Source organism: Oryctolagus cuniculus, chromosome 12 (assembly GCF_051225735.1).
Source record: "Oryctolagus cuniculus isolate XC-2025 breed Fujian yellow rabbit chromosome 12, ASM5122573v1, whole genome shotgun sequence".
In the NCBI taxonomy this organism is placed as follows: Eukaryota; Metazoa; Chordata; class Mammalia; order Lagomorpha; family Leporidae; genus Oryctolagus; species Oryctolagus cuniculus.
In genome coordinates this window covers 19,430,430-19,442,663 of record NC_142878.1, presented here as the reverse complement: position 1 = coordinate 19,442,663, position 12,234 = coordinate 19,430,430, and the positions used below count along the sequence as shown (strand labels likewise).

Sequence of the window (12,234 nt, the reverse complement as noted above, 5' to 3'; positions counted from 1 at the left end):
TGTGTAAGGTTATATACATTTCCTGATCATTAGATTGTGCTCTCTAGCAGTTTAAACAATTCTAAAAATAGTCTTCTATTAAAATTTTATGGATCACATTTTCCTAATCAGAAAACATGAAGCTATTTCCACTTTGAAAATGTAAATTGTAAAATCCAAGGGAAAAAGAGTAATTTTTGTATCTCTTGCATATCAAGTCTATTTCCTTGCTTTTCTACAAACTTAAACCAAGCAATATATACAGTGGTCAATGGAAAATAAATTCACTTTTTTTGAGATTAAAACACGACTAAAATTCTTGCAAAATTCATTGTATAGATGTTGATGCTAAATTCCTTTGCAAAGTTACACTTGTATAACTGTTAATAAAAAGACAATATTTACTAATAAGACTTTAAAAGTCTCCTACTGGAATAAAACCACAGTTGATTAAAAATGTTGACTTATTTTTTATCTTATGCAAACATATTTTATTGCTGTACAAGGTTGCCCTCTTGTGTTTTCTCTAGTTAAGTTATTATAATTTTTTATTGATTTAATATTCAACTTTTAGCTTTTCCATCTAAAATGAATTCAGGACTAAATGAACTTCTAAGCCATACTCAAAACCATACAGAAGTTAGTGTTGGCCGGCGCCGCAGCTCAATAGGCTAATCCTCCACCTAGTGGCGCCGCCACACCGGGTTCTAGTCCCGGTCGGAGCGCCGGATTCTGACCCGGTTGCTCCTCTTCCAGGCCAGCTCTCTGCTGTAGCCAGGGAGTGCAGTGGAGGATGGCCCAAGTGCTTGGGCCCTGCACCCCAGGGGAGACCAGGAGAAGCACCTGGCTCCTGGCTTCGGATCAGCGCGATGTGCTGGCCACAGCGCACCGGCCGCAGCGGCCATTGGAGGGTGAACCAACGGCAAAGGAAGACCTTTCTCTCTGTCTCTCTCTCTCACTATCCACTCTGCCTGTCAAAAAAAAAAAAAAAAAAAAAGAAGTTAGTGTTACGGTTTGTGGCACATGGTAACCCTTTAAAACTCTGAACTAATTTATAAAATACGACAGCCTACAGTTAAGAAAAAGCAAGATTAAGTACCCAGAGAAAAACTTAGAATGACAAAGAATTCTAACACTTTAATACAATTACCAAGTTTTGGAAGATGTAGCCAGTTAGTCTTTTGGTATAGATTTGGTTTATATCTTTGTTATCAAATTCTCCCTTTTGCTTAGACTTTTGTTAGTAGAGGGATATAAGAACATTAGCATTGTTATTATTGTTTTCTTTGTGCACTAAATAAGCAAAATTTTCTTTTTAATGTTGCCTAATAAACAGATACTTGTATGTTGCTAGTGAAAGTGCGAATTCGGTACACTCTTTTTTTAAATCAAATTGGCAGTATGTATCACAGCCTTAAGAAAGACCCATTACGTTTGCTTTCAGGAATTATCTTAAGAGCACAATCCTAAGCACCTAAAAAAACTTTATCCCCAAAGTGCTCATCATAGTCTTATTTATAATACAAACAGAAATAGTAACCTAAGCCTGGCCCAGTGTTGAACGAGAGTAGAATACAATTATACAGTGGAATCTTTGGAAGAATTAAAAGTTTAATGTATATCTAAAAATGACGTGAACTTTTTTTCTGTCATGATGGTCAGTTTAGACAAATCAAGATATAAATATGTGTGTGTATCCCGGTGATCAGGAAACGCTCTGTCTGAAGCTACCGACACTGAAATGGAATGTCTCTACATACAGACAGTTGCTTTCATTTGGTGGTGGCACGAAGGGAGAAATTCCCAGGTTCCTAATATTGTCATAATTGAGATGCTGCCCCCACCGCTTTATACTGATTAGGAATTCTGTGACTGCAAGCTCTGAAAACTTTCCTAAAGAAAACCACGTCTTCGGCAATAGCTCAGGATCCAGTTGTGTGAGTGCAGGAAAGTGGGGGTCGCTATATTATGAAAAGAATGAGGATGATTCTTTTTTTTTTTTTTTTCTTGACAGGCAGAGTTAGACAGTGAGAGAGAGACAGAGAGAAAGGTCTTCCTTCCATTGGTTCACTCCCTTAATGGCCACTACGGCCCACGCTGTGCTGATCTGAAGCCAGGAGCCAGGTGCTTCCTCCTGGTCTCCCATGCGGGTGCAGGGCCCAAGCACTTGGGCCATCCTCCACTGCACTCCCGAGCCACAGCAGAGAGCTGCACTGGAAGAGGAGCAACCGGGACTAGTACCTGGTGCCCCAACCGGGACTAGAACCTAGGGTGCTGGCACCACAGTCGGAGGATTAGCCAAGTGAGCCATGGCGCCGGCCTTTTTTTTTTTTTTAAGATTTATTTATTTGAAAGAGTTAGAGAGAGAGAGAGAGAGAGGTCTTTTATCTTCTGGCTTACTCCCCAAATGGTTGTAACGGCCGGAGCTGAGCCAATCCAAAGCCAGGAGCCAGGAGCTTCTTCCAGGTCTCCTATGTGGGTGCAAGGGCCCAAGGCCTTGGGCCATCCTCTGCTGCTTTCCCAGGTGCATTAGCAGGCAGTTGGATCAGAAGTAGAGCAGCTGGGACTTGAACCCGTGCCTATATGGGATGCTGGAGCCCTGGCCTTAACCTGCTGTGCCACAGTGCCAGACCCAAGGATGATTCTTAGAATGTATACTTTTCATCCCTAAGCTTTATTCTTTCCAGGAAAAGGAAAACAGTCAGATATAAGGTTCCTTTTCCAAACATATAAAACAGCAAATGAGAAGCAAGCACCCTTTATTAAGTGCTTAATGCACGCTAGGATGGTTGAATATAGCCAGAAGCTAGAGGTAATGACTGACTGAAACGAAGGATGCCTGCAGAACTTTGTGTCCAGCGACCTGGTAGGACCTCCCTGGCTAGGCTACAGCTAAAGAGCTGGTCTTCCTACCTCAACTGTTGCAGCAACCTTTACCTCTACCTTCCACACACACTGCCTCCTCAATGTATTTTCCAGACTGGCAAGAGTGATCTTATCAATGAGCAAAATCAACAGATGCCCAGTGCACCTTGGGGTGAATTCTAGCCCCTTTGAGAGGGTTTGCAAGGCCCTCTATGATATGGCTTCCGCTCACCCAGCTTCCTGACCACCTCATGTGCTCCCTTGCTTGCCTTCTAGGCACTCCGATCTTCAGCAGACTTGGCCTCTGGTGTTCTCCCAGGTTAAAATGGACCCAGGCTGTCTCTTGGTCTAGCTAATTCCTGCCTACCCTCTGAGTCTCTGGATAATCATAGCTGTCATTGGGAAATCTCAGCTGCACCCATCTTTATGCACCCATGGCAGCCACTACTTTCCCTATCAGGGTCTTTTCTGAATATTTTCCAAGTCTGGCTTAGCTGATCTTCTTGTCTAGTGGTATCCCCTTGAGGGCAAAGTCTGCTCCATTCTCCCAATACCTGTAACACCTAACAGGGTGGGCAACAAATGTTTGTTGAATGAACAAATGAGTGGGTGAGTGAGATAACTGATCCTACTTAAACTCCCCAAATCTCCTTAAAGAGCTACTCCAATTACTGTCAGTGTATACAAAACAATGATACATATACACATTATGGTGCTGGTGGTTGGGGGATGACTCAATGCTGTATTTCATTAGTGCTCAAGTTTTGAATCCTGCCCTCTGTCTATAGTTGTAAATCTTTTAAAAATTTCAAATTAGTTTTTCTGGCCATTTGTGGGAGAAAAACTAATCAATTGTTCCTGATCCTTAGAAAAAGAAGATATCTTCATTATAAAAGTAAAGGAATAAATAAATTATGGCTTATAAAATATTTACAAATAATCTTTAAAGACAAAGGAAATGCCCATATTATATTATGCTTTTTAGGGGCCGGCACTGTGGCGCAGGGGGTTAACACCTTGGCCTGAAGCACTGGTTTGAGACCTGGCTGCTCCGCTTCCTATCCAGCTCTCTGTTATGGCCTGGGATAGCAGTAGAAGATGACCCAAGTCCTTGGGCCCCTGCACCCACGTGGGAAACCTGGAAGAAGCTTCTGGCTCCTGGTTTCGGATCTGCAGAGCTCCAGCCAATGTGGCCAGTTGGGGAGTGAACCATCAGATGGAAGATCTCTCTTTCTTTCTGCCTCTCTTTTCTCTGTGTAACTCTGACTTGCAAATAAATAAATAAATAAATCTTTTTAAAAATTATGCTTTTTAAAAGTACACAGGGCTGGGGCTTGCACTGTGACACAGTGGGTTAAAGCCCTGGCCTGAAGCGCCGGCATCCCATTTGGGCGCTGGTTCGAGTCCTGGCTGATCCACTTCTGACCCAGCTCTCTGCTGTGGCCTGGGAAAGCAGCAGAATATGGCCCAAGTCCTTGGGCCCCTGCCGTGTGGGGGACCAGGAAGAGGCTCCTGGTTCCTGGCTTCCCATTGGCACAGCTCTGGCCATTGCAGCCGACTGGGGAGTGCAGTGGATAGAAGACTTCTCTCTCTCTCTCTCTCTCTCTGCCTCCCCTCTCTCTGTGTAACTCTCGCTTTCAAATAAGTAAATAAATAAATCTTAAAAAAAAAAAAGTACACAAGGCTGAGTGTCTGGCAAAGCAGTTAAGACAATGCTTGGGACGCCCACATCCTGTACTGGAGTCATTGGATTCAATTCCTAGCTCCACTTCCCATCCAGCTTCCTGTCGAATGTGCACCAGGGAGGCAGCAGATGATTGCTCAAGTACTGGGATCTCTGATGCCCACGTGAGAGACCCGGATGGTATTCCTTGCTTCTGGCTCCTGACTTGGCTTGTCTTAGCTCTGACTGTAGCGGGCATTGGGGCAGTGATCAGTGGATGGAAGATCTCTCTTGTCTCTCTGCCTTTAAAATAAAATAAATTTAAAATTTAAATTTAAAAGCACACAAATTGCATATGCAAAATAAGTCCCATAAAATAAATATATTTATAGAATAGAAAGATGGAAGGGAAATGCATCAGAATGTGTACTGTGATTATCTCTGAGGGTCATCTCGTATAAAACCCTTTTGTTCTTCACAACTTTCTGTAGTTTTCTGAACGGACAGTGTGTTAGAATGCCAAGAATCATCATAAAATCTTTATGAGATAGATTCCTTTATGGGTAGGTAATGCTTTGGAAAAGTGTTTTAATAAAACGTAGGCTAGCAGCAACAAAGCAACTGTCCCAACCAACTGAAATGGATTAAGGGAGAGGCCAACTTGGGCTGCAACCCAGAATGACCCCTGGGAGTAGCCAGGCCAGCAGTGGCAGGTCGGACAGCTCCGCCAGCTTGCCTCTCACCTGCGCCACCTATCTCAATAGATCGAGGAAGTTGCTTGGTCTTTTGCTTAACAATAGGCATAGTGATAAGCAAAATGGCTCTGCTCCAAAGCTCCCTGAAGTGCAAAAATACCAAGAAGATCAAAGGAACCATTAGCCAACTCCCTGAACTTCAAAGGTTTCTCTTCTGGGAACTCACAGAAGCAGCTGGGTGTTTACTTAGAGACCTCCATCCCAGGGTATAAATATAACATTACGGATATCTTGGTTACCATAGCCTTTCTATTTCTTAGCTATGGTTGTTTTTAGGCTTGACAGTTTTGTAAACATATTAAACTGAGCAACAAACCAAAATACACTGGAATAGAGAGTTCATCACCCTCCGTGAGCACTGCAGCCCTGTCCTTAGCCTTGAATTCTTTGTGTTCCTTCTAAACTGAGTTTTTAGATACCTCAGTAATTGCTATATTTTTTATTCGGTAAAAAGCAATAAAACAAATATTTTGTTTCCAAATAATTTATGTTACAATGCAATATCAAAACAAAGTCTACACAAAAATCATTTATCTTTCCTGGACAAGTTTCACAGACTTTGTCCCCTCAATAGTGAAAAATATCTCTTCTCTGAAACACCTCATGCAGCCTATGGGGACCCAAAGCCAAAACAACCCCGTCGTTCATGTAAATGTAGTGTGTTGTGTTGCCATTGAAGAGGCTGTCTGCAGATGTTCATTTTAATAATAAGAAATGTACCTCTAAGTGATAAAATAGTATTAAGACCAAAATATATTAAATAGGTTAAAAAGAGGTCCTATTTTCATAAACTTGACTGAAGGAATTTTTTTAACCATCAGAGAGATCTAGATTGTGAAAAGGTGTGAAGTCAGTCATAGGTACATTCAAAATAATGTAGAAAGGTATGTCAAAAACTCCATGGAGGGGCAGACATCGAAGGAGAGAGGGTTAATCCACTCCTCGGGTACACCGCATTCCATATCAGGGTGCCCGTTCAACTCTCAGCTACTCTGCTCTGGTCCTGCTTCCTGCTGATGTGCCTGGGAAGGCAGCAGATGGTGGGCCTAGAACTTGAGTCCCTTCCATCCATGCAGGAGAGCTGGATGGAATTCCTGGCTCCCAGTTTCTGCTTGGTCAACCCCAGCTATTGTGGGCATTTGGGGACTGAACCAGCAGTTAGAAGATCTCTCTCTTGCTATCTTTTATTCTAGTGCAAAAAAATTTTTATTTATAAATATGTGGAAGGTGAATATTATGAGAAACTACTGTGGGTTTCAAACATTTTTTGCACCAAAGAAAACTTTTAATTCCACTTTCCACAAATTTCTTATAGCTACTTTTGCCATATATTATGCATATATCTGTAAAAACAGGAATGACATAACTCCTGTTTTGAAAAGACCTCTTTTCTAGAAGAAGCCACAGACAAGGAGAGAAGTGCCCTCAACAAGCACAGCCACGGAGTCCAAAGTACACAGGGAGCAGGGAGAAGTCCGTTTCACAAGTCGTAGGGAGGGTGTGCTCTGTGTGTGTGTGTGTGTGTGTGTGTGTGTGAGAGAGAGAGAGAGAGAGAGTAAAGGAGAGAAGTGGTGTGTGTGTGTGTGTGTGTGAGAGAGAGAGAGAGAGAGTAAAGGAGAGAAGTGGTGTGTGTGTGTGTGTGTGAGAGAGAGAGAGAGAGAGAGAGTAAAGAAGTGGTGTGTTTGTGTGTGTGTGTATGTGTGTGTGTGTGTGTGTGTGAGAGAGAGAGAGAGTAAAGGAGAGAAGTGGGGTGTGTGTGTGTGTGTGAGAGAGAGAGAGAGTAAAGGAGAGAAGTGGTGTGTGTGTGTGTGTGTGTGTGTGTGTGTAAGAGAGAGAGAGAGAGAGAGAGAGAGAGTGAGTAAAGGAGAGAAGTGGTAGAGTAGAGGTGGGGTGATAGTTCCAGGGACCAATGGAAGCACCCATGCAGAAACAGCAACCAGAAACCAACTGGCATATTTTGGAAATTCCAAGGAGCCCAGTTCAAAGTTCATTCATTCATAAACACAATAATCATTAGTTTAATATTTTGATTTGAAGTTGTTTCAAATTGCAGAAATAGCTGCTACTTCAAGATAAGATGAGATCAGGCACGTTCAGGGTGTTAGGGCTGTAGACTGTTACTTCAAGATTAAGGTCATGGGGCCCATGCTGTGGCGTCTCGGGGGAGCCGCTGCCTGTAGTGCTGGCATCCCATGTGGACAGCAGTTTGAGTCCCAGCTGCTCCACTTCTGATCTCTGCTGTGGCCTGGGAGAACAGTGGCGGATGGCCCAAGTCCTTGGGCCCCTGCATTCACGTGGGAGACCAAAGAGGTTCCTGGCTTCCGACCAGCATTGCTGATTGTGGCCATTTGGGGAGTGAGCCAATGGATGGAAGACCCCTCTCTCTCTTTCTCCCTCTCTCCCTCTGCCTCTCTGTAACTTTGCCATTCAAATAGATAGATAAATCTTAAAAAAAAAAAAATTAAGATCACTGAGGCCTTGTTCCTGCAAGATAAAAAGGCACTTCAAAATGTTTGTGGATGCAGCTGGCTCTGTGGTGTAGTGGGTTAACGCCCTGGCCTGAAGCGATGACATTATATATGGGGTGCTAGTTAGAGACCCGCCTGCTCCACTTCAGATCCTGCTCTCTGCTATAGCCTGGGAAAGCAGTAGAAGATGGTCCAAATCCTTGGGCCCCTGCATCCACGTAGGAGACCCAGAAGAAGCTCCTGACTCCTGGTTTCGGATCTGCAGAGCTCCGGCCAATGTGGCCAATTGGGGAGTGAACCAGTGGATGGAAGACCTTTCTCTCTCTCTGCCTCTCCTCTCTGTGTAACTATTTCAAATAAATCAATCTTTAAAAAAATGTTCATGGAAAATAACTTTGGTGCAAAAAGATTGAAAATTCAGAATTTTTTTTATAATACACATTTTCCATGAACATTTTGAATACCTTCTATGCAAGGATTTCACTTTTTCTGCACCAAAATATTTATTTTCTAATTCCATTGTCCACATACTGTTTGAAGGGCTCTCTTTATAGGGTCACCTTCCTGGTAGCCACTCCACATTCTTCTTCCTAATGCAAACCCAATTTCGTTTTGTTTAATCTCCTCCCCATACACATATATGCCTCTGCTCTTAGCCACGGGTGGTTAAACTTAGTCCCTTTCCAGGGGCTAACTCAGGAATAGCATGTGATCAGTTCTGATGAAAGAGATACCAAGAGAGCTTTGCTCAAAGCTTCTGGAAAAGTAACTCTTCTTGAGAATTACTGAAAGTTTCTCCTTTCCTCTCACTGGGCCTTAATCAAAAAGTACATGGCCCCAAATACTAGTAGCAGTCACATTATAATCCCACAAGAAATGGACATCAGGCTAGAGCTGAATCTAACTGGATGGGAGGGGAGACAGGAAAACCTGGGTTCTCAGTGATATCACTGAAACAACTAACCCTGAACCTAACCCTAGGCCGGCACCCCGGCTCACTAGACTAATCCTCCACCTTGCGGCACCGGCACCCCGGGTTCTAGTCCCGGTCGGGGTACTGGATTCTGTCCCAGTTGCCCCTCTTCCTGTCCAGCTCTCTGCTATGGCCCGGGAGTGCAGTGGAGGATGGCCCAAGTGCTTGGGCCCTGCACCCGCATGGGAGACCAGGAGAAGTACCTGGCTCCTGCCATCGGATCAGCGAGGTGTGCCAGCCACGGCGGCCATTGGAGGATGAACCAACGGCAAAGGAAGACCTTTCTCTCTGTCTCTCTCTCTCACTGTCCACTCTGCCTGTCAAAAGAAAAAGAAAAAAAAAAAAAACCTGAACCTAACCCTCATTATCTTTGCCATGAGTTAATTCATATTTTCCTTTATCTTTTATTTTATTTTATTTTTAACAGGCAGAGTGGATAGTGAGAGAGAGAGAGAGACAGAGAGAAAGGTCTTCCTTTTTGCCACTGGTTCACCCTCCAATGGCCGCTGCGGCCGGCGCGCTGTGGCCGGCACATCACGCTGATCCGAAGGCAGGAGCCAGGTGTTTCTCCTGGTCTCCCATGGGGTGCAGGGCCCAAGCACTTAGGCCATCCTCCACTGCACTCCCGGGCCACAGCAGAGAGCTGGCCTGGAAGAGGGGCAACCGGGACAGAATTTGGCGCCCCGACTGGGACTAGAACCCAGTGTGCTGGCACCACAAGGCGGAGGATTAGCCTATTGAGCCGCGGCGCCGGCCCCTTTTTCTTTTTAAATCAGACTATTTGTGGCCAAAATACCCAACCAAATTTAGATCTGATTATCAGACAATGGGGAGTCACCGAAGAGATTTAAGCAGGAGCCCAGCATAATCAGTTTGTAAAATATAAGGGTGACAGTGGCAGCAATGACTAGGAAGGGTGGGTGGAATGGGAGACTGAGTAACATTTTCTGCAGCCCATTATATGTTCTATGGTAAACACTCTATGTGTATCAATTCATTGGCCCCTCCCAATACCCTCTGTGGCACGTGATCCTATCCATATCCCATATGAGGAATCTGAAGCCCAGGGACATTGAGTTGTCCATGACCATATAGCTAGGAGGTGCTGGAACCAGTATTTGATCCCCAATTTTATTAGACACACCTCTGCCCTTCAGCTAGATACATCAGGAGATGCTCACCTCCCACTTGGCCCCAAGTAGGTCAGACTGACACGACCTCTTTTCTGGTGATCGGTTCAGGAATAGGCTGGTGACCCAATTCTGGTCTGCATTCAAACCATCAATTCGTATTACATACTTCATAGGATTATTGTGAAAACTAAATGTACTATTGCTTATAACCTGTTTATAACAACACAGGGAAGGCCCATAATAGGCATTGGCTATTGTTTTATTATACTTATAAATCACGATTTTCTTTTTTTTTTATTAGATTTATTTATTTATTTATTTGAAAGGTAGAGTTATAGACATAGAGAGAGAGAGAGAGAGAGAGGTCTTCCTTCCATTGGTTCACCCCCCAAAATGGCTGCTACAGCCGGCGCTGCGCCCATCCGAAGCCAGGAGCCAGGTGCCTCCTCCTGGTCTCCCACACAGATGCAGGGGCCCAAGCACTTGGGCCATCCTCCGCTGTCCTCCCGGGCCACAGAAGAGAGCTGGACTGGAAGAGGAGCAACCGGGACAGAATCCGGTGCCCCAACCGGTACTAGAACCTGGGCTACCGGTGCCGCAGGTGGAGGATTAGCCAACTGAGCCCAGCGCCAGGCCCCATAAATCACGATTTTCAAGAACAGCTGGCAAGCAATGTCCAAAGAGGGAGGCAGAAGACAGTGGTGTGACAGAAGCTAAGGGGAAACTTTGCAGAAAGGCAAAAATATTAGTCCATTTTCTGTTGCTCATAATACAATACCACAGGTGGGTAAGCTGAAAGAAAAGAGGTTTATTTCAGCTCATGGTTCTAGAGGTACTGGTAGAAGGGGGCCACATCTGGTGATGGCTCTCTTGCCTATAGAGTGCACAGGAGGTTCAGGGCAAGAGATGATATGGGGGCCAGCGCTGAGGAGTATTGGGTAAAGCCCCTGCCTGCAGTGCTGGCATCCCATACGGGTGCCGGTTTGAGTCCCGGCTGCTCCACTTCCAATCCAGCTCTCTGCTATGTCCTGGGAAAGCAGTAGAAGATGGCCCAAGTGCTTGGGCCCCTGCACCCGCATGGAAGACCAGAAAGAAGCTCCTGGCTCTTGGCTTTGGATCGGCACAGCTCCATCCATTGAGGCTATCTGGGAAGTGAACCAGTAAATGAAAGACTTCTCTCTCTCTCTCTGCCTCTGCCTCTCTGTAACTCTGCCTTTCAAATAAATAAATAAATAAATACATCTTAAAAAGAAAAAAAGAGACGATGTGTCTGGTTTTGGTCTTGGTTTGTGTGTGTGTCTTTCTTCCACCCCTCATATAAATCCTCCAGGATTCAATCATGGGGGCTCCACCCTAATGACCTTATCTAACTTTAATCTCTTTCCAAAGGTTCCATCTCAAAACACCATAAACGGATTAAGTTTCCACCCTCTTAATGCCTCACAGTGGAACTGAATTTCAACACACACAGCCTTTGGGACACTCAACACATGCCCAGACCATAGCAACCTGACAGGATGAATGAAATGGTGTAACAAAGTGACTCAGTAGCTGAAGACATAGCAGGTGACCTTTGCCAGAGCAGCGCTGGGAAGGGCTAAGGTGGAAGACGACCATTTAGCTGAAGAGTGAGCTGCACCCGAGTGAAGGCAGAGGCTACTTGCTGCATATTAGTCGTGTTCCCAGAAGGAGAGGGCAGCAAAGAATTGTTGGAGAAGTCTCCAGACAGAAGACATTTACATGCTTCAAGGCAAAGGTAACATGGAAAATTCAGGAGGGAAACAATGATAGGAGAGGTCCCAAAGGGGACTGAAAGAGGTGGCATCAAGCCCACAGGAGGAGGGAGACAGTAGTCATGAAAAACGGGGCCATTGCCCATCCTCTAGGACGGGAGGAAGGAGTGGGGCTAAGCTCATGTGTGGATGGATTTCCAGGCCTGTCAGGGAAGGTAGGGAAGCGCAGCAAAGGAACAGCTTACTTTTCTTAGTGAAGTGGAGGCAGGGTCCTCTGCCCGGGAAGGCGTGCAGCAAGCCGGGGCTGACGACAAGCACTGTTGGATGAGGCCAGACTGAAAGGCAGGTAAGACAATTCTAGGGTACAGGTGGTTGACCGCATAGATAAACTGCAGACTAAGAATTTTCAAAGGCTCCAATGTGTAGGGATCTACGGTTCTCTCCAAGACTTCTCTCACCGGCCAACGTGTATCAGTGAGAACCAGCCTGTCCATGTCTTCGGCAGGTTATACACAGTAATGGAAGTGGCGACTGGGTCTACAAGTGGGACAGCCAAGCACTGTTCTCACGAGGGAAAGGGAGTTAAAGACCAGATTGTCATCCCTCAAATCTAAAGGGAAGACTCAAATTTTTTAATTAAAGCTCTTTACCTAAGAATCTCAGTG

At 44.9% G+C, this 12,234-nt stretch overlaps 1 long non-coding RNA gene across 7 annotated transcripts in view; it reads right to left on the bottom strand.

Moving 5' to 3' along the window:
• Positions 1 to 12,234, bottom strand: part of LOC103351262 (uncharacterized) — a 109,799-nt gene that overhangs the window by 93,876 nt on the left and 3,689 nt on the right. For 4 of the 7 annotated variants that reach the window (XR_016217775.1, XR_016217776.1, XR_007910269.3 and 1 more), the window contains exon 1: positions 11,815 to 12,184. The exons of 2 other annotated variants lie outside the window; for them this stretch is intronic. This is a non-coding gene — a long non-coding RNA (uncharacterized LOC103351262). Of the gene's footprint in view, positions 1 to 11,814; positions 12,185 to 12,234 lie in introns of those variants that run through there. One more of the 7 variants, XR_007910265.3, reaches the window with a different exon arrangement.